Below are 23,083 nucleotides of genomic sequence, written 5' to 3' on the forward strand. Positions count from 1 at the left end.
AAGGAAGGAAGGTTGGTTGGTTCCATTAGTATATCCTCCCACAAGCAGGCTCAGTCCAAGGCCAGGAGAGGTTTTAAAGAGATTTCTAGGGGCACCTGGGTGGCTCAGCAGGTTGGGCATCTGCTTTTGGCTCAGGTCAGGATCTCAGCGCCCTGGGATTGAGCCCTGCATTGGGCTCTCTACTCAGCAGGGAGTTTGCTTCTCCCTCTCCCTCCCCCCATCATGCTCTCTCTCGCTCCCTCTGTCAAATAAATAAAATCTTAAAGAAGAGAGAGAGAGATTTCTCAGCACCCTGAATCCGTGGGCTAGGCTAGCCCCCTCTCACCTTCCAAGTCAAATTCTCAGCCCACATTTGAAAGAGGAGGAAATTCTCAATGTGAAACCCCTTTCCCATATTCTGAAAATCAACTCCTCATCCAAATGTAGGCTTTTATGCATATAGATGGCTTCCTGCAATTCTTGACTTTGCAGTTTTGCCCTTCCAGATAGCACCCAGAACTAGATGCAGATAAAGGAGAAAAACATTAGTCATTACAGACTCTTACTCATTTTACTTTTCTATGCATTAATTCTATACCAGATAAAGAATCTCCAAAAAGGCTAATGAAAGTGCATCCCTGGGACCCAAATGCTCACATACTTCTCCCTTCCACCCCCACTTTCAAGTGAAAACATTTGAGAAAAAAATAGGGGAAGTTACATGAGTAAATTTGTTAGTGCATGAGATCAAATGAAAACAAGGAATTCCCCTCCTGGACTTTAGTGGCCTAATTTAAACTCATAAAACACAAATGACTAAAATTGCTCCCGTTGATTCGTGAAATAAGAAGCAGAAAAAGTCAACTGTGTATTTCAATATTGAGAGGGCCAGGCCTGGAAGACGTGACACTTTGCAGAATAGAAATGAGAAGACCATTTCTGAGACTTTCAGGTTCAGTCAACTTTTATTCTGCTTTTCTGCCAGAAGTTCTTAACTATCTATACTGGCAAGAGCCTATTTGGATTCAGATTCTGGGTCCACAGCTTATCAGGGGAATGAATGGCCCTAAACATGTCCCTTAGACCTGTGCCTCAGTGTCCTCATCTACGAAATGGGCATACTCATTGCACCAGTGGGTTGTCCAGAGGATTAGACAGGACAATGCAGGCAGAGCGCTCGCAAGAGTGACTACCTAGAACACGGTGGCGAAGTGGGCGGTAAATGGAGGCCACCATCGCCATCACTGTTTTCCTTCATCTGATGCGAAACACAGAGAGACCTAGAACTTAGAACGGGACCACAGGCTTTGAGACTAAACGGAAGTCTGTTCCCAAAAGGACATGGGAAGGGAACTCAAGTGTGTGAAGCACCACTATTCCGGTGACCACAGCATGTGCCTTACTCGTGTTCTCTCATTTCACGCAACAGTCCTATGAGCTAGTTTGGACTGACACTCCACTTACTCTAGGGCCTAGGGAAATAAATGGAGTAGTTTACTCAACCAGCAAGGGGCAGAATGAGCTTGGGGCACAGGTCTACTTGTTTCCAAAGCCTGGGCCTCTCGGGGAGCAAACACTTCAATGGGTGCTGTGAACAGGCACCTTCTTGGGGTCATGGTAACCACTGTCACATACTTGATACTCGCTAGAAAATGCCTGGAAGTTTGGAGATTTTTTCCCCAAGTAATCAGAACTTTGAAAACACCCTGGAAGGTTTCGCTGGGCCCGTACAAACTCAGCTCAGTTTCTCTCATTTTTAAGAACTTTAGTCTCACTTTTTATAGATGTCACACAAATCCTAACTGACAGAAATCGATGGGCTTTCATTTAAAAAGTCTTTATCCATCTGCTTTTGGGAGAGGTGGGAAAACTAAAGCATTCCTCCAAGGCTGCCACCAGCAATGGGCTTTTAGTAGAATAGGTTACTTAAGGAGAATCAAAGTCTTCCAAGGCAGGAAAGGAAGATCCTTTAAGATAAAACCTTACCTTGCTTTTCATAATCAATGATTCCACCTTCTACCTTCAAGTAAGCAGTTAAACTCCGTTTTTAAGCAAGGTATTACTTTATTAGGTTGACAACGTGAACTAAAGCAACAAGAAACTATTTTGCTATTGGTTAAGCGACTGCCTTCGGCTCGGGTCATGATCCTGGGAGTCCCGGGATCGAGTCCCACATCAGGCTCCCTGCTCAGCAGGGAGTCTGCTTCTCCCTCTGACCCTCCCCCCTCTCATGTTCTCTCTATCTCATTCTCTCTCTCAAATAAATAAATAAAATATTTAAAATATATATATATATATATATATATATATATATATATATATATATAAAACAAAGAAGGACAAAATGTCCCAAATATTATACTGACTTACAAAAGTACATTGTATTCAATTTTATATGCATCTAATCTGTTCCCTTAAGAACTAAAGAAAGAAAATCAACTATGTAAGCACGCTAATCATCTAGTTACATGACCGCATTATTTAGTTAATAATATATATGTATTTTTCATTTTATGTTTTAGATTGTCCTAAATACTCTGGAATGTATAAACCAGAATCAATATAGGATTGAAAGGCAATAGGTTACAGTTGAAAACTTAGGAACTTGAGCTAGGAAATGTCCAAGATTAGATCACTTACATTCTTTAATGTAATATTTTAGAATTGTTTTATATTGTTTTTTTTTCCCTTAATTTTTCCCTCCCCCCAAAAAACCAGTACCAGGTAGGTGGGTTTAGCATGTTAACCCATGGAAATGAGGGTTTCCATGTTTTCACTGGGATCAATATTTGGTATAGTTCCCCAGCTCCCTATCTAAATTGAAGGCAGTTCACAAAATATGTAAGTATTTTACTTTGCATATCCTCCTTAGTAATTTAAAATATTCTCGATTTAAAAAATACTCAATGATTATATTCAAATTTGGCTAGTTTCCTCTCCTGAATGAAGACATCAGTTCTCCAAATACTGATTGCACAATCAAAATTGTTTGTTTAAGAAATTCTCATGCTTGTGAATATAAAAATGATAACTAATAAGTAAGAAAAACCCAATGGGCAGAAAAACTTTCATTATTGATAGCGGTCTGAGATTGATGGGAGGGAATAAGTTTGAAGATGGAGATCAGAAAGAAATAAATCAAGGATCCTTAAGTGAGTTCAAAAAATAACATGTCTGCTAGTAATTGACTGAAATGGCAAGCGAATACATAAGTAATACATCAGACAGAGATAAGTGCGAAGAAGAAAAATCAAGCAGAGTAGAGGAATAGCAAATTTGGGAAGCAGAATGGAAAGGCTGCTGTCTGCTTGGCATAAATGAAATTTTTAGCCCTAGAAATACATAGTTATTAGACGCCTTATATACTTTTTTGAAAAGTGCTGTTAAAAGTAGCCTTTGTGCATTCAGAGTCATGCAGCTCAAGTCCCACAGGCTGTCTGAATTCCCCCAAGGGGCCCCTGCTTTGTCCCAGTGTGGCTCCCAAGCCAGGGAGCTCACTCCTTCCACGGTGACCCAGGCCCTTAGCAGAGCCCAGACCTCCTGCTGGGTTAGGGGCCCAGAAAATGGTCTAAGAAAAAGACTTTCCCGCCTGCCACTCAAGATCGTTTCCTTGGGACTAAGCAAAGAGTTGTTTTGTGTGTCTTAATTTTTCAAGGTAAAGAAGTCAGGCTGACTGCTGATGGAGATCAATGCTGGGAAGCCTGAAAAGAGATTAATAGCCTCTCAGACCCCCAGATCTCCCACACTCCCGTCCAGGAGAACTTGATGTAGGCATTCCACAGCAGGCCCCTGATGTCCTCAGCTTCCGATGACACCAGGGCACAGGGTGACTAGGAATCAGATAAATAGCTGACCCGCCCCTCTCACTCAGTCGAGAGTCCCAGGGCCCCATCTCCAGGCATCTCTCGTACCTGCAGTGGGCTCATTAAGAGCAGACTGCAATGAGCCTGCTTGCTTTCAACCCTGGGCTCTACTACACTTCCTGGCTGTGTCACTCTGGGCAAGCTGCTTCACCATTCTGTGCATCAGTTTCCCCATGTCAAATGGGGATGACGATCACATTGGCGACACTCAGTTTTTGTGAGGCTTAAATAAGTTGATATATGTAAAGCATTTTATACTCCTATGTGCCAGGCACTGCTCTAGAAGTCAGTGATTCATTTACAGCGGTGCCTGGCATAGAATATGAACCCCCGGTGTATCAATAATTAGAGGTCCACAAACCCTTATCTGACACTCTGGTGATTATGATGATGATATGATAAAAGATGACAGGGTGACTATCCTACCTATAAAAAACTCCGGGCGGGGGGGGGGGGGGATCCTGGTACAGCACTCCGTAATCAAACGCATTACTATTTCTACAGTAAAACATACAAACATTGGTACTAAGTGGGATAAATAAAGACTATAGCCTTCCATCGGTTCAGGTCAGGATTTACTACCAAACTTTTCACGTGACAGTCGTTCGGTTTTCAGAGCTTTCTGGATTTCAGAAGAGATGTTGGATCTATATATATTAAGCAAGGGGCAAAACCCATTGAAGTCTTCTCTTCCTTTCTGACTTCCGGACGTGGTTAATGACCAAATAAATAGTCAAAACCACTTAGGAGTGGAAAATAGGAAGCCCTTCAGGCATGGAAAATTCATGACTGCATAATTAATCTAATGCCAAATATGATCTAAACAACCCCTTCCCCCCCCTCCCCAAATACAGCGCACCATAAGATACTCAGTCAACCAAGTCATTTCTACAAACAGGTCGCAAGTAATCTTGAAGGGTTTTCAAAAGTACTTTTTGAATACAGGAGAAAAATCCTTACATTTTACCACGATTTTCACTGTACGACCTTATCTTTCCCACAGGAAACAGACAAGCTATGAAATGACAAATACTTGACTTAAAAACGTGTACCTTCAAAGCAAAGCGTATCCTCTGCAACCAGCCTAAGGGAGATGAGCCAAAGTTATGCCAAAGTGGTAAAGTCTCCTGCTACCAAAGGAATGTTGCTCCACGTTGCATTTTAAGGAAAGATCTGCAGCTCTTGAAGAGCTACACAGTAACTGGTTCAAGATGTTCTCACCGCTGGTCAGCACTGGATAAAGGATTTGCACAAACCCATGGAAGCTGACTTCTCCCGCCTCTTTATTACCCCCATATGTGGTTATTTATCTTGCCCAACTTTTCTGACCCCTTTCCATTTATTTTATACTGAAGTATCGCTTTGTTCACACCCTGTGTTTACCACTCCCATGGTGATCTGTACACAAAGGCAAGTCAGGAAGACATGAAATGAACGGAGATACTTATGTTGCTTTATGGTTTTTTCCCCTTCTCATTATCCTCCTACTCAATGAGACTGTAGTGGGAGGTCTGAATGACATTTCCAAACCGAGAACTTAAAGCTACATTTCAACACCCAACCCCTCAGTTGTCATAGGAACAACACTAGGAGGCTTATCTAGGTTCTAACAAACAGCCACTTGTTTCGCGAGCAATTAAAGCTCCCCCCCAGTCGAATATATACACACAGCCATATACCCCATATACCTACCTCCCCAAAATGTGATTGGACAAAACCGTACACCACACCGAAAACTTAAGAAACAAGCCCAAAGAAACGTGTTTGGATCCCTGAATGTGCAAATAGCAAATACTATTCTCAAGACATTATTTTAACCAGAATCCCTTCAGTCCGTGGCTCCACATGCCCACAAAGACATGTGCCTACCATCAGTATCTTTTCCGAGTATACAAAAATATTAATACTCTCAGTAACCCCAAGAGGGGAATTCAGGGCAATGGTATTTATTGTACAGGTATTTCTAACAATTAAGAAACTGGTAACAAAAGAGCAGACAGAATTAAAAACATGAGGATTTCTAAAGGAATTCTTCTGGAAGCTACTTTCTGGCATTTATTGTTTCAACCTGCTTCTATTATATTTTTGTCATTCAAAACAATGGCTTCTAAATGGATGAGTAAAACCTAAAATTTACAGAGGCTTTTTTTTCCATTAAGCATAGCAGTGTTTAGCCAGGTTATTAAATCATCATGGTTTTGCCCAAGTATTCACATGAAATTCAGAGCTGAAAGTAATTGTGAATCACTGAACACAAGCTAACAGTCGGATATAAGTTACCTGTAAATATCCTAAAGCTTTGTCACCAGTTTTCTGTCCTCAAGATTCTAAACCCCACCTATTCAGGGGCTTCAGGGAACCAAGAAGCATTTTTCCCATCCTCGGCCACACCTTAATTAAGTCAAATAACTTGTAATATTCACACGTTTGGATCACCAATCTGATTTATTGGAGGACCTGCCCTTAACAAGGCTATGTTCACCTTACTTTTTATTTATTTCTTCGAAAATAAATCCTTATGCAAAAGTCTTGAGAACTGTTAGTCTGAGAAAAATTGATCAAGAGTTCTCAAAGTGTATAAGAAAAAAATAATTTATAGATCCTCCTAGATTCATCTCCCTCCCCTCCAACTTCATCCCACTCCAATGCCAACAGAGAGAAACTGCAACACTGCTATCCTGTTTTTTATTATACATTTCTCCCTTTCAAGTTAAGGATTTTCAGATTTTGAAATTAACAGAATGGGAAGCAAAAGTCAGACATACAGAGTCAACTTTCAATTTGGCTTAGGGTTATTAAAAAACAGAAAAATAACATTGTATCCTATATAACCCCAAACTTACCACTCTGTCAATAACAGTTTCAATTATATAGAGTCACATTCCTAAAGGAACATCACCAAAACTATCTATATAATCGCCAGCAGTTAAATAACATTTTTTTCCATCTGATTCTGTAAGTAGACATCACATGATTGCTTCTATTGACCAATAAGAAAACTGGTAAGATCAGGTAGCCACCTACCCTTCTAATTATATTTTCCTATTCTACTCCACTTTCCCGGCACAATCATTCTTAAAAAGCCAAATCAAGAAATCAGATAATATAAAATGCTTAATAGAAAATTGTGGGTTTTTTACAGTTTACAAATAAGAACCTATTGTATATAACACAGGTATTCAAAGCTTTATTGTATTTTTCTGGAAATTTTCTGGAATTTAGGGGCAGCTGAGATTCAAGATTACAAAATTGAATTTGTTTCAGAGGAAGACAAACAGACGCGTGTCCACCAGTAAGAACTGCTAATCACAATCTCTCGAAACATGATAGACCATGTAGAAATATCCACCCTTTTGCTGTACTAATTGTAATCAAATAGAACAATCTTAAAATTCATGACACAAATGTAAAAAAGTCTATTACCAGCTTAATCTGCCCTTCACACATCAGTAGGAAATGTTTCCAATGCATTACTTAAACTTTCATTTTGTAGAGTTCTAACTAAAGGCTTGACATCCTTGGGTAGAGAGAGAGAGATAGGAGGGTGAGCTGAGTAATTCTGAAAGCATCCCTTCAAATATTATACATACTATTCAGACTAAACGGACATCTATACCCATGGAATGAATGTCAATGCCCCAACTCTACCAAACAACCCATTTTATTGGTCTCTCCCCACTAAAAAGAAAAAGGGGGGGGAAGCCAACTAGTTATATTACATGTATTTGTCTAAACTGGTAGAGCCCAGCTCATCTTTGTTAATAACCTGGCTTCTTCTCAGCCTTTATACTATATTCTTGGGCTACTTCTTTCTAGAATTCCTCACTCCGTTTATGTGTTCTCTGGTTCAACACAGTTGTCAGGGGTCTGTGAACAATTCTACAATTCCCACATACACCATATGATATCTATTAGGGAGCGATGCCACTTTTCACTTACCAATTCTGGATAAAGCAGTATTTCCTGGTGACAGAATGCTGCTGATTCCATTCGCTAAAACTCCCTCTTCACAGCTTGATAAATCTGATTATAAAATGTCTTTGTTCCAGATCACACGAGGCGCTTTTTCCTGCGAAAGTTTTCTAAAGCGTTAACTGCATTTCATTCCTGTTACAAAACGAATAAGAACAAGGGGGGGGGGGGGGGGGGGAGGTGGGGAACAGGGAGTAAGTCCACACAAGTTCCTGGCAAAAAAAAAGAAAAATTTAGCTGCATTTTTCTGAGTTTAATCAGTAAGCTATATTAAAGTGACAGTTACCAGTTCGGGGAGCCAGAGTTTGACCAAGTCAGCCACCACCAGTGTGGGTGTCTTCCACTGATGTGCGGACCCCAAGGAAGCAGTCACTTGGTCATCTATCACATGTGGCTGAATCACTGGACACCCGCCACCCCCCCCCCACCTCTGCCCCCGTTGAGCAGCACTCCGGGCAGGAGAGTGGCTGGACACCCGAAGCGGGACCTCTTATAGGGACCCGCCAATTAGCTGCTGACCAATCACAGGCAGCACCTACTACCTAAGTCACATGACAGGGCAGTCCCTATGACTGCAGGATTTCTGAATTACTGGGGTTACACAAAGGACACTCATTCAGGAAAAGAGAAAAAAAAAAAAAGCCATAAGCCGAAACAGAAAACGCCCAGGCTGTGACAACTCCGGCTTTAAAACAGAGAACACCCGAGCTTCACAAAGACAGAGCGAGCGAGCCACAACCAAGCCAGGATGGAAATCAGAAGAATGCCTGGCAAATATTAAAAATTAATCCCAAAGCAGACGCTGAGTTTACAAACCCACTTCAGCTATAAATATACTCCTCCCTTCCTCTACAGTCTCCCTAACAATTTTGCATTCAAAACGGCTTTATTTTAAAAGGCTCCAGGGAACCTCTCTCTACAAAACCCGGTAGGAAAATGTGTAAGAGACATAAGTCCCCTCTCTTCCCATCCCCTCAAAATACCCCTGAAGGAGATTCAAAGTTTGCCACGAAAAAGTTTCTTCATCAAAGTGCATTTCTTTCAAAATGGATGGGTAGCTCCGGCAAAATTAAACACCGTCATGACAAATTTGCAGATTTGAATGGTAACTACCAAATCATATCTAGGTCTCCCTCCGCCCCCCTGCTCTCTGTCTCATGTAATCATTTTAGTCTGCTTACATCAAGAACATTCTTACTAAGTAAATGAGCCCCCCACCCAATGAACTAGCTACCAATCTGTTTTTATTTTAACACCTCCAATTTATTTCTTAAATATTTATGTCCTAGGAAAAATTCAATTGTGAAAACCTCCTACCGTTCCTTTGCCGCCGCCCCCCCCCCCCAAAATGGTACTTACAAATGTTCTTTGTTTGGATCTGTCGGTTTCTCCCCTTCCCCCTGACATCTGAAGCCAGAACATGGGCTCAACTTCATCCTTCAAACCTAAAGGCCCTATTTTGATCATGCAAGACTGCAACAGCTCTTTCTCCGAGGCAAGCCCAGAACACTGTGCTGCTTCCCATTCCCAATTTATGGAAGGAAGCGTATGTCAAACAAACCAGGTGATGACTCACACAGCCTCCCCCAGCCACATTTTCCCTAGAACGGGAGGGTAGCCTAAGTGCAGCCCATTTGGCTGTGACTCAGTTTTATTAGACTGGTGATTGTAGTTAATCTGACAAGCTCACATTTTTCCTTTATAACTTGTACATTACAGGATCAGAACACACGTTCTAAATGGGTTTCAAAGGACGGGATCCCGTAAATGAGAAAGTTGCAAGATTATTTTTAAGGTATGGCAAAGCTCTGGCTCTATTCCCAAATATTTAAAACTTCAGAGTTATCCGCTGAAAATTTTTATTACAACTGAGGCAACCAAATGTTTGAGTTCACACGACAGCAGTCAACAGGTTTTATACCTTTGGGTCTGCGAGAGGCTTTTTACCATGGCGGACTCAGATTCTTTCTGTCCTGAGGACCCAAGTTCAAGTCCAAGTCTGGGGCCCACGTGGCAGGTTCTTCAGGAAGTGGTCGGGAGCATGAGAGCCACGTTGAGGCTTTCACTTTTGCATTTACTGCGATTCACATTCTAACCTGAGCGACTCGCTCAAGCACACACGTACAATACAGCCACATCACACACACACACACACACACACTCACTCACTCACTCACACAGATCTGTACAGTCCTTTAATCCCAACCTGCTATGAGTGGCACAAGAAAAACTTGAAAATCATCAACTGTCATCTGTGAAAATTCCAATTAAATAAATGGGCATGCCTAAAAGTCTTCCTCTTCAGGAAAAAGTTTACTACCAAGATGGGAGTGGCATTACATGGAATAAATTGTTCCCAGGTATTACGCAGACAGGAAGAACGCAGTAATAAGAAGTGCAATTCCCCACACAAAAAATCTGGAAGGCTCGGCCTGAGCAGTTTCACTACAGTTATCTCTTTTCAGCATACTTCCTTTAACCTTGAGCAAAGTCAGCAACTGCCCGGCCTGAGGCTTGGCATTTATTGTTGATTATGCCTTGATGGGGAACTTATTTTGTTACGATATAGAAAATACATTCTATTTCTAGAATATATAAAACTGGTCAAATATCTAATTTTCAAATTGGGAGACGAAGCCAGAGAAAGAGCACACGCGCTGAAAACAGTGAAAAAGAGTTAATTCAGGAGTTGACTATTCACTTTTCAAAAGGATTCCCTGTAGGGTTTTACTGGAATAAACCCTACATTAAATTTACATATAGAATTGACTTTCGGAAATTAAACTCACACACCACAATTAAGAAGTGCATTTCCCAATTACACTTTTGAAGCCTTGGTATTTTAACTGTGGGTACATAGTTCTCGGTTATTAAAATGTATTCATACTTCAAAAGGGATGTATTAATCTAGCCACTGACTTTTTTTGAGTAAAATTTTATTGGCTTAAAGAAAGTTACCTTCCTACGACACACAGAGAACATAAAATCTATAATTACATGGCTTTCAATGGAAATAAAAACAGACTATGAAAACAGAACGTTAATAAAAATCAAACACCTAAAACTTTGGCATCTAAAAGAATCTATAACATTTTAAAAGCTTGGAGCCAGACTTGCTGGGATTCGAATCCTGGCTCTACCATTCCTAGCTGTGGTACCTGGGTTAAAAATATAATATATGTAGTGCTGAACACAGTGTTTGCCCGACAGACAGTAAACACTATATAAAGGTCGGCTTTTCTTTTTTCTATTTTTTTTTTTTGAGGGCATGGAGCCCAACACAGGGCTCAAGCTCATGACCCTGAGATCAAGACCTGAGCTGAGATCAAGAGTCGGACACTTAACCGACTGAGGCATCCCTAAAGGTTGGCTTTTCTATTATCATTATCACCTCATCTCTACCCTTTGGCTGCTCTTTGCGCCACCACTTTAGAGTAATATACACCTTAGTCATTCCCCAAACCACATTTCTGCACGAGAAAAATACAGTTCCGTAACTTTTTTTTGTTTGTTTAAAGAATCACTTGTAACCTATTTTACCAATGATGACAAACACCTCGCCAAGCCATATTTTGCTCCCAAAGTTTCAGTGGTTTAAAATACTCCCCTGATTTTACACCTGACATCTGTTTGGGTCTTTCTGCTTCAACTTCTCGGAATTCCCAAAATCCAGTACAGAATCGGGTCAGGACCAGCCAAGGAAGACATTCAAAAAGAACTTCCATTCCAGTCAGCCCAGATGGGTCAAGACGTGGAAACTCATTCAGCCAGAAAAGAAGGTGAATGGGTCCAAGACCAGGGCGAATGCTATGGTTCTGTGGGGGGGGGGGGGGTGGCAGGGGGCCCGCAAACAGAGGTATGAGGAAGTGGTCCCAGGCTCAGAAAAAGTACCTGAGATCAAAAACTAATGATGTATTATACGTTGGCTAATTGAATTTAAATACATTTTTAAAAAGTACCCGAGATCCACTGTTTATTCTCTCTACAGGGTCACAGGACATAAAACTTTACGATAGCTACCCTAAGGGAAAACCAAAGAATGGAGGGTGTGAAGGGGGTACAAAAAAAAAAAAAACCCTCAGCATGCATTCTCTCCTATGTGGTCTTTCATTAAGAAATTTCATGTCTTAAAGGAGAAAACTACATGGGTTTCCATCTGAAAACTGTATGAAGAAATTCAAGCTAATCGTTTCCAGCCAGCATCTAACATATCTGAAGAATGATAAAAAGGACAGCACCAGACATTTCTGAGGCTCAGGCGAACTTTATAGATATGGGACTCCTCAAAGATGGTGCTCGACACTGCTCTGGGGGTCACAAGAAGTAATTCTATGTTTTGTTCGAGGGTGAGCAACTGCTCTGACCTGTTTTATCCAGGCAATGTTTGTGAGACAGATGGTAACATAATGAGGGGGAAAGCCAGCAAAATGGAGAGACGGTGGTTAGGATTACAAATGAGAGTTTGGGGGGAAGGTTTGATTTTGTTCCCCTGCCTGTCAGTTCCAAGATGCACAGAGACCTGATTCAACAGTTCAGTGAAAGACAGGTTTGGAGCTCCAGCAGAGAACTTCCTCTCGGCTACCACTCCTGTCCCCAGGCAATTGCTAAAATACCAAATGATCCAACTGTGTCGGGTTCCCACAAACCAGAACTACAGGTCAGGGTGCAAACAACCTGGGTCCCAGGACTGGCTCTGGGACTATCACCTGTGGGGACGTGGGAAAGTCATCTCATTTCACACCAAGGCTTTTGTTTCATCTGGAGAATGGGAATAAATGAGAAAACCCAAGGAATGAAGAGAAATTGCTGCCTCAGTAATGTTTGTCACCACGAAGGGTGAGCTGCCATCCCTGGTTACCAATCTTAAAACTCTGGCGGGGGGGGAGTGGGGGGGGTGGGCAGGAAACCCAACAGTCTGAGGCTTTCCAAGTCACATTGCTCTTTTGGAGGTAGAAGGTTGCAAAGCAACTTTATCACCTATGTGTTACAACGATCAAAAACATTGGACAGCTGCTAGATTCACTTTGATTATAACAAAGTATCCTTTGAGATCAGAAGACTACCTTCGTATACAGTATATGTGAGAGTCCCAATATTACAGAATTTTCATAGTAACCTGCCTACATGGGGATGGGGGCGCCTGGGTGGCTCAGTTCGTAGAGCATCTGCCTTCGGCTCAGGTCATGATCCCAAGGTCCTGGGATTGAGTCCCCGAGTAGGGCTCCCTGCTCGGCGGGGAGTCCGCTTCTCCCTCTCCCACTCCCCCTTGCTTGTGCGCACGCTCACGCTCTCTCTCTCTCTCTCAAATAGATAAATAAAAAATCTTAAAAAAAAAAAAAGAAACCTGCCTACATGGCTGTGTATGGGTACACCTCTACGGACACACACAACTCTATCTAGACTTATATCAGGCAATCTGAATATTTCTCCTGGAGAGCTTGCCTCTCTGTTCCATGCTTTTCATGTTATATAAGCAGCCGCATTGCCCATCTTCCTGCAGCGATTTTCAGATCTAAGCAGTGTATACTTTGCTCAGAAAAGTTTATTAGTTGTCTTCTTTCCCCACCCATGTTAAAGAACGAACTGACTCAGTTTTCTGATGGCAACGCCACTGAGTGGGAGTGAGTATGGGGGTGGCAGGGTGGGAGAAAGGGGGGAGGACGAGGAGGAGGAGGAGGTGGGAGCCAAGAGCTGAATCACAGCCATGTGAGTAATCTTAGGCTTTTTTTTCTTCCTAAGGGTATGAATCAAATTAAGCTTGTTTTGCTGTGGATGAAGGAAGAGGAATATAATAGCATGAATCAGAGCAATTATCAAATATGCGGCGCTCACTGAAAATTAATTATAACCACTGCCTTCTCTCACACAGCTGCCAGAAGATGCCTGAGAGCTTCTGTTAATCAATATAATCCTGTACAAAAATTCTTAAGGGTTTGAACTTGATTCTCACCCTCTTCCCTTTAAAAATTTCCTTTTACACATGAATTTCAGAAACAGGAATTATTTCGGAGCTTCTGTGAGATAATCTTTGGCCCTTGGAGAGCAGTGTGAAAACAACGTGGCTAATAACTGGGTAGCGACCAGGTTACACACTATCTAGCCTTGAGTGCTAGAAGCCAAGTACGGAGTTTATGAAAACAATCGCTCAGAAATGAGTTTCACCTCTCCCGAGCTTTCCAAGGGGAATGCTACGTGCAACAACAAACCGTCGGGAAAAAGTGGGCATTCTTTTAGAATAGTTTTCGGTGCGAAGAGAGTTGCTGGACAAAATGTCTGAACTTCCTTATGCTGAAATAAGTGGATCCTCATCGTTTTAAGAATTTACGAGAAGTCAGGTTGAGAGAACGATGGACCAAAACCTATGAAATCAGTTTTTTTGGGAATGTACGTAAAGAGCAAGAACACAGCTCGGTTATTTGTAGTCAGGGTGCAGCTCTAACCAGATTCCTATAGAAAGGCACTTCCTTTTATGCCATGTTTTTGAATCCGATCTATTTAGTAATTCGTGGAATCTAAATATTACCATGGGAAAAACTTGGCCATCTAAAGAGAAAGGCATGGTATATCTATTCATCTACAGATATTCTATAGATAGGCAAGTAGCACCCTATGATTTTAGTACCCTTACAGAATATTCCACACACAGGAGCTCGAGGAGAATAGTGTCTTTATCACACTGTCACATTTTTCAAAGTTCATTTCTATTTATGGGACAGTGTCTTCTGCGCCAGCACAACCTTCTTGGGGGGGGGGGTTCTCCAAATAAATTATCTCAAGAGCACTCTGAATAAGCGAAAGCTTTTAACTTTTCCATGCCTCTATGTTCCTCAATTTGAAAACTGTAATTTGTAACGACAGCTCTTTAGGGATGACAGTTTGTATGCCCAGGCTGACACCCTGCCAAATCTGCCATATAACATTAATATTTTGGAGATTTTAGTCAAGATCTATTTACATAATCTAGAAGGATATATCAATAGTAGCTTCACATAAAATGAGCCAGATGTGAGGGGCACCTGGGTGGCTCAGTCGGTTAAGCGTCTGCCTTCGGCTCAGGTCATGATCCCAGGGTCCTGGGATTGAGCCCCGAGTCAGGCTCCCTGCTCAGTGGGGAGCCTGCTTCTCCCTCTCCCTCTGCCCCTCTCCCCCCGTTCATACTCACACTCACTCTCTTTCAAATAAATAAATAAAAATCTAAAAAAAAAAAAAAAATGAGCCAGATGTGTTTTCAGACTAGGTAACTTGGCTATCTCTACCCCAGCCCTCCAGGTCCCTGCTACCCGAACACAGCCAAGTTAATGATATTGCTGTATTTGACTTTCTACATTTCAAGCCAGTAGTAACTCTCCTACTCACACTGTCCAGTTTCTCATGCAGTAGAAATAATCTTCCCAAACCTGATGTTGTCACATCCTGACCTGTCTCTATGGCAAGGGGCTAGAAGTGACCAGAAATTTTCTTTTCGTATTTTAGTTCCTTCTATTTTTTTAAACATTCTGAACAGTATTTGCAGGAGAAGACACTGAAAAATCGGTCTTATCAATTCTCAGAATTTGAGTCCCCTGAAAAAAAGTCCTTGGAGTACTTTGTGTGGGTTTTTGCTGCCCCCCACCACGACATACCAAATGTTTGGAGGTGGCAGTGGGGAGTGGGGTGGTGACCATTCTGATGTTTTTACAAATGGGAAGAACCAGAATTTTCAAAGGCATAACTGATGTTTAGTGCAGATGCATGAAGACCTTACAAATCAGTCATGAACTATGTGGAGGTGACCCGGTTCGTACCTAGCAATAGTGTAGAAGAATCAAAAACAGCAACAAAGACAACTTGCAGGCCAGGTATCCAGGAAGATGTGGTGGTGTTGGGGGGCGGGGGGAGAGGTATTGGGGAGGGGACTTGGCTGGAAGACAGGAGTAACGGGGTTGTCACAACATAGACCAAACCACAGAAGTCTGGCTTATCATAGGGAATAAATAATAGAAATGGGAAAGAGAAAACAAGAAAAGGAGGGAATGACTTCATTTAAAAAAAAATACGATCTTGGAGTGCCTGGGTGGCTCAGTCAGTTAAGCATCTGCCTTCAGCTCAGGTCACGATCTCAGGGTCCTGGGATTGAGCCTCACAAGGGGCTCCCTGCTCAGCAGGGAATCTGCTTCTCCCTCTGTGCTCTCCTTCTCTCTCTCTCTCTCAAATAAATAAATAAAATCTTTAAAGAAAGCTTAAAAACAAATATGATCTTAACGGTGAGCTTTTTGTATCAAGTCCTCTTTATTGCTATTTTTCCTATACTGTATCTCTCAGTTCACTCTCTAATGAATATACCTGATCCATCATTATCCTCCCTCCAGGATGTGGCCAAGCTATCGAAAAAGTCAGCCTGTGGAGAAACAGCCGGCAGGGTAGTGAGGGGGGCTCAGGTACCCCGGGATTAAAGGATCTGGACATATTTAAGCAGAGAGAAGGCAAGAAAGCACAGAGATACCTGACTGTTGTCTGACATGTGGGTCAGAAAAGTCCATGTAGAAAGTGGACTGAGGCCCTCAGCAGAGGAGGGGCCTTAGGAAGAGCTGGACTAGGAACCTGGCAGGGATGATAAAGGGGAAGTCACCCTATCCAGTGGGTGTGGCTGACCTTCAGTCCCTTCTGACTCTGCGATTCTAGAACTAAAGAGTTTTGTAGAGCATTTTCTTATTCTTTTTTTTAAAGATTTTATTTATTCAAAAAAAAAAGAGAGACACAGAGATACAGAGAGAGAGAGAGAGCATGAGCAGGGGAAGAGGCAGAGGGAGGGAGAAGCAGACTCCCCACTGAGCCAGGAGCCCGACGTGGGTCTCGATCCCAGGACCCTGGGATCATGACCTGAGCCGAAGGCAGACGCTTAACCATCTGAGCCACCCAGGCGCCCCTGTAGAGCATTTTCCATCACTCTAAAACAATTTCATTGAAAGAGAGGCTGTGCCGAAGCAAAAACAGATCGAAACAGATCGATGCAGAGTTCTTCTGTTGGGAGGAATAGGTTGCAAATTAATTTAACCTGATTATTTCCTCTGTGACGGGATGGTCAATATTATGAATCCCCCTGTGACATCAGTGCCTCTGATCTCACCTCCTGTGACTGGGAACCCTGTACCGTGAACTGGCTGGCTGTACGGTATGACAAAACGACTTTTCCTCTCAATTCCTACCCTAACGGGTCATTGTAAGAAAACAAGATGACCCCTTAAAAACTGCATCTTACATAAGATGTCACCATGGGAGAAAGCCGGGTGATGGCTCCGCGAGCCCTCTCCATACGATTTGTGTGACTTCTTAGGAGCCTGTAATTATTTCAAAAGAAAGAGTTCAAAACCCAAACCTGCAGCTGTCTGAAAAAGTTACCTTCAACTAATTGTAGCAAACTGAAGTCCAAACTCATTTCTGGATAATTACTCCCAATGGTGCTAGTTGCGCTCAATGCCAGAGAAACATTCCATAAGAAAGCCAACGAACTGTAACTGACCAAGCCTCTCCCTTGTTGCTGAATGCATATGGTAGCACATGCTTTAAATACTCACGGATTTAAGATACACTGGAATCTTAAAGATGAAAATAACTAGAAATGACAAAATAAGATTTACAAACTTAGTTTTAGAATTCTAAGATGTAGAAAAGAGACCCACTCTGTTTCACCCGACCTGAAATGTCGTGCATTGTAAGACATTCCCTTCTTTTATGTAACAAACAAACGTGGCCAATTAACTATGACACCATGCCTCAAAGACAGTCCTGAGTGAGGGTCAAACGAGCTTCTCATTTGCATTGTCTGAGAGATGGGCTATTTCTCCTGCCTTCATTTGTGCTGCTTGGCACGGGACTGGCAGTCCTTCTGCATGTATCTCAGCGGCAAATAAAACAGTTTCAACTACTTGTATTTTCCCAGTCGTTGCTTTAAAAGAAAACGTGGGATTTCAGTCATTTCTCCAACAATGAACATTTGCCTCACTAATATCAAATTTGCTCCCTGCTGTGCTAATGCCTTCCTTTTTGTGCACACAATAGGATTTTGTTTCAATGCCAATAAAATTTCATTTCGGTAAGTGTAATCTTACTGAGAGCATATCAAATGGCAGATACCCCCAGTCATATATAGAACCAACAATACAACTCAACGAAACTGCTGCCCGTGTAAACAGCTCTTGGCCAACTTTGTGCATGCGTGGGAACAGCAACAGCACGACCACGGCCTGGCAGATGGCTACTGAGAGTGGCTGCCCATTCTAATCTACATCCAGATCTTAAAAATGGTCAAATATGGGGAGTAGGTGGGGGCGGGAGGGGGGGGTCTCAGAATACACTAAATGTCATAGATGCTTTAGGTCCTCTTCTCGCCCCAGGCAAATCCTCATTTCCCACAGCCTATTTCTGAGTACCTTGTCCAGGGAATTCCTTATTCATTCAAACATTATTTTTTATTGAGTACTTTTAACTTCTAGGTACCAGGCTAAGTTCAGGGGATCCAGCAATTAACAAGAGACAAAGTACCTGACCTCAGGGAGTTTCTAGTCCAGAGGGGAAAGACACACAATCAAATAAATGCAAAGTAAGCTAGCTGGTGATGAGGTCTCTGGCAAGATAGAGCAAACAAACAATCCTGGGATGCAGGTAGGGGTAGGAGTAGGGGTGGTTATTCTTTTGCTTGGAGTGATCGGGGAAGGAAGGCCCCTCTGATCAAGGAGGCACTTAAATCGAGTCCTGAAGGACGGCAGGAAGCAGGTTCTGGAGAGAGCTGGGCAATAAATGAGGGGGTGAGGCAGAGGAAAAACTTGTGCAGGGGCATTGAAGTAGGAGCATTCCTGGTCAGTTACAGGGACAGCAAAGAGGCCAGTGCTCACTATAGCAGAACGGGTAAAAAAAGGACATGGCAATGATTAGGCTGAGTGGGGATGGAGGGAGCAGATCACATAGGGCTCTCTAGGCCATCATCTTTCAAGGACTGTGGTCTGGACTCGGAGAGAAATAGCAAACGGCATGGGGCTCCTGATCAGGAGAGTGGAACCATCTAAAAGGGTAACTCTTGAGGCAAGGGAGGGACAAAGTGCCTAGCTGATGAATCCAAATGAGAAGACAGTGACCTGGCCCGGGTGATATCAGTGGAGATAAGGGTGACTGGTCAGATTCAGGATATATTTTTAAGGCAGAGAAGACAGGAGTTGCTGAGGTGGGGTAAGCTAAAGAGAAGACTCAATGGGGACTCCAGGGTTTCTGGCCTGGGCAACAGGAAAAACGAAGCTGCTCTTTCCCAAGTTGGGACAGGCTGGGTACAGCAGGAGTGGGGAGGTATGCAGAGGGGAATGAAGAGCTGGGTTTTCGACATGCTAGGTTGGAGGTGCCAAGGAGACATCCAAGCAGAGATGAAGTTGAAATTGAGCAGAAAGTTGGGAGATGAAATCATCAGCGTTTAAGTAGTATTTAAAGCCAAGGGATTAATTTTGACTTTGGGAGTGAGGACAGATAGAGAAGTGGTAGGAGGACCGAGGCACTTGAATATGAAGAGGTTGGGGCAATGCCAGGAGGAATCAGCAAAGGAGACTGGCAAGGAACACCCTCGGATAGGCAGAGCACCAAGTGTGGCGTCAAGGAAACCAAGTGAAGAAAATGATTTCAAGGAAAAGGGCAGGAGTAGCTGGGTCAAATCCTGCCTGAAGGCTCAAGAAGATAAGGACTGAGAACTCAGCACTGGATTTGGAAGGTGGAGTTCCTGGGCACGCTTGACAGGAGTCATTTGGAGCCTGGGGGGTGGGGGTGGGCAGGCAAAACCTAACTGGAATGAAAACAATGGAGCATGGGAGGAAATGTATTTGAGGCAGTACATAAAGACAACACCAAGAAATGGCACAGTAGCTGGAAGGGAATGTGAGTGGGAGAAGTGGATGATGCTGAGGAACACATGGGTAACTGCAGGAGCCTCAATTAGAAGACGGATGCTAGGACCCAGGAAGGCAGTCTAGGCAAACAAACCCATGAGCACCTATGGAGGTAACGTGTGTAGGTCCAGAGGTAGGAAAGTGGGGAAGATCTAATTTCTATGTTTTATGTCCCTTCAAGACCTTAAGAGATGGGTTCGTTTGTTCTCTCTTTGTTGTTGCTGTTGCCACACTGAATACATAAGCCTACAGTCCTAATCCAGAAATTTTTTAAAAGTAACTAAAGAAACATGGGGTGCCTAGCTGGCTCAGTCAGTGGAGCGTGCAACTCTTGCTCTTGGGGGTTGTGGGTTTGAGCCCCACGTTGGGTGTAGAGATCACTTAAAAATATTTGGGGGGGGCACCTGGGTGGCTCAGTCAATTGAGCATCCAACTCCTGATTTCGGCTCAGGTCGTGATCTCAGGGTCGTGAGATCGAGCCCCCGACAGGTTCTATGCTCAGCAAGGAGTCTGCTTGGGATTCTCTCTCTTCCTCTCCCTCTGTCCCTCCCACCCCACCCCCCACTCACTCATGCTCCCTCTGCCTCTCAAAATAAATAAATAAATCTTTAAAAAAGGTTTTAATTAAAAGTAACTAAAATATTAAAAAATAAAATAAATAAAAGTAACTAAAGAAATAGATTTTTAAAAAGAAAGAAAGAAAGGAACAGAAAGATTTTGTTGTTGTTCACCCGGGGTGATGTGTGGCTATATGTTGAATTATCTGGCAAATGTTAAACCACAAGCATTAAACAGAGCTGTGGGTAATGAATCACTTTGGCTTTTTGTTTACGTAGCTAAGAAACACAATGAATGAAAAGTAAAGAGCATCACTACCAAATAATACTACAAAGCCACAGCAGCAAGTTCAATATCAGTATCTTTTGTATCTTAGTCACACTGTTTGAAAACACCCCAACTACATGGCTTATGGAGATCCATCACCTGGGGATCGGGACACAAGCCTCAGTTTGAATCTCTCTCTAGTCTGACACTGGTCACTCCAGTCAGAGAGGTTACTCTCTGTGGGACATCTCTCAGAAGTGGATGAGTTGGGGGTCATCAGGTAGAGTCTATCGGTGGCCACAGACCTGAGGCTGATCAAGTTCTTGCTAACTGAAGACATAAAGCCCAATAATTGAGCCTCTTGAGTTCTAGAGAAATAGGTTACCTGGAAATGACATGAAATTCTGTGAAAAGCAGCACCATAATTCGAACCGTTATTAATGACAGAAAAGAAATCGGTTTTCCTGGCTTAGTCTACTCCACAGGCAGACAGCACAGTAAGGTCAAGAGCACAGGTTCAGGGTCAAATCCCAGCCTCACCATTTACGAACCAACATTGAGCAACTTACTGTTATAACATATCCCTGGGCCTGTTTTCTCGTCTGTAAAATGGAGGTAACGAATAGTACCTATTTCATAGGGTTACTAGGAGGATAAAGAGAATTGCTCTATGGAATAATTATTATAAAGTCATATTCTCCATCTTGGAATTTAAAACTGACCCCACACACACAAAAAATTACATAGAAGTGAAAGAGAAAAAAAAATTACATAGAAGTAGCAGGAGGACCCTCTTGGAAATTCACCAAACCAGGGACTCGGCATGTCATGTATCCTTGGGACGTCAATCGTACTCCAAAATTTGAGGACGGTAAATAATGGGTTTTGCAAAAATAATTTTTAAATTGTTTTAACACAAAAACATTGACGTCTGGTGCAGATGACAATACAAAAATGCACCTTTTAGGGTTGGGTGGAGACTTGAGATGAATGGTATGTATGCCTGCTTCAGGGGCCTTTTATCCTCACCGCCTCCTCTGAAATTTCAGGGCCTGCACTGGCATAAAGTGTTGTCTGCTGAGTCAGAGAGGAGATCTAGAACCTATGGGAAATCGTGCTGTGAGGACTCTTCCATATTTAATCCCTAAAACTAGAAACAGCCCTAAAAGAGGCCAGTGACTGCTGAAGGTTAAGTAAATACGATGTGGTGGGGTTAGCAAGGAAACCAGGGCTCCCAAGTGCCAGTCAGTCATCCCTCCACCTTGCCCGGGGACGTGGGGTCTCCCCTAGAGGGTACCCAGTTGCCCAGTTGGAGAGGCCGTGTTGTAAGGACAGTGTTTCTTAGCGGGAGAGTCCGGGAATCCCCAGGGTATTTCTGAGAGGGCTGTGGTCTCCACCCTGAATGCTGTCAAAGTGCCCAGCCCTCCCTGCCTCCCTCACCATCAGGTGGCTTGAGGCTCCCAGGGTTGTTCCAACCAGGCCTGTCACTACCTGTCCCTTACTTTTAGCCCCAGACTTAATGAGACAGAGCCGGACGGATAAGAGAAACATAAAGAGACGATGGTATGGATGGCTTCCATATTCAAAACTGTACAAATTTTAAGAGAAGCAAGGAATGCATGTGCCCTCAGAAGAGGGTCTCGGGCTATTAAAACTTAAATCTGTATCACCTATAAACTCTGTGCTCTAACAATCAGGAAATGAGATATTGATTTGATTGTGCAATGGGTATTTATTCTTTTACCTTACTTCGCGCAGTCCCAGGCTGGGCTCTGGGTGGGGAGAAACAGAGGACAGAGACCTCACCCTCCAGAATTCAAGATGCAATTACAGAAACCAGATACGAACATAAGGAAAGAACGAATAATCTAAGGCAACTTGTGGGCTCTCAATTAATGAAACAGACAATACCTTGGCCTTCGAAATGCTTTCTTCAAAGGAAATTTACAAGAAAGCCCGATATGTAAAACAGATCAAAGCAAGTGATCTGGTAGAATCTGGAGAGCCCCTGTAGGCAGCTCTAGTCTCTGCTGCCTTTTGCCCCCAGCCTTGAAGCCCAGCCTCCAGAACACTCGAGAGAAAGAGAGGCGGGATGTGCTTTCAAAGGTGAGCAGCACCAATGAGCAGGTAAAAAAGGGCCCCCAGGCAGAAGGAACCACAAAGACAAAGACAGGTGTGGAGGCCTAGAAAAGGCCAGGGCAATTTCCCCTTTCTGACGCAAATTCTAATCCTGAACAGCAGGCTCATGCGAGTGGTGTAGCAGTGGCCTGCGCAGGGCTGGATGAAGGGCAGAGCACAAGAGCATCGGCCACTGGCAGAGAGAACCAGCTGGGAGCCACACTTCCCATCCCAACCTGGCCTCCTGTCCTGGCTCTCACCCAAGGTGCCCCGTGTCACAGGGTGATCACTGCAAAAGGAGGCACATAAAGATGGGGATCGCAACCAAAGAGGCCCCCAAGAGCTAACAGATCGAATACAATAGGAGAGGGAGGCCAAGGTAGGTGGTAGGTAAGCCTGTGCTTACCATGGTAGGTATTTCTC

General features: G+C 43.1%; 1 long non-coding RNA gene across 2 annotated transcripts in view; it reads right to left on the minus strand.

Annotated features, from left to right (window-relative positions):
* Positions 1-23,083, minus strand: part of LOC116646172 — a 102,092-nt gene that overhangs the window by 14,875 nt on the left and 64,134 nt on the right. Inside the window, exon 5 of one of the 2 annotated variants that reach the window (XR_004302078.1) lies at positions 7,782-7,949. This is a non-coding gene — a long non-coding RNA (uncharacterized LOC116646172). Of the gene's footprint in view, positions 1-2,353; positions 7,950-23,083 lie in introns of those variants that run through there. The other variant, XR_004302077.1, reaches the window with a different exon arrangement.

This window comes from Phoca vitulina, unplaced genomic scaffold (assembly GCF_004348235.1).
Source record: "Phoca vitulina isolate PV1807 unplaced genomic scaffold, GSC_HSeal_1.0 scaffold35, whole genome shotgun sequence".
In the NCBI taxonomy this organism is placed as follows: domain Eukaryota; kingdom Metazoa; phylum Chordata; class Mammalia; order Carnivora; family Phocidae; genus Phoca; species Phoca vitulina.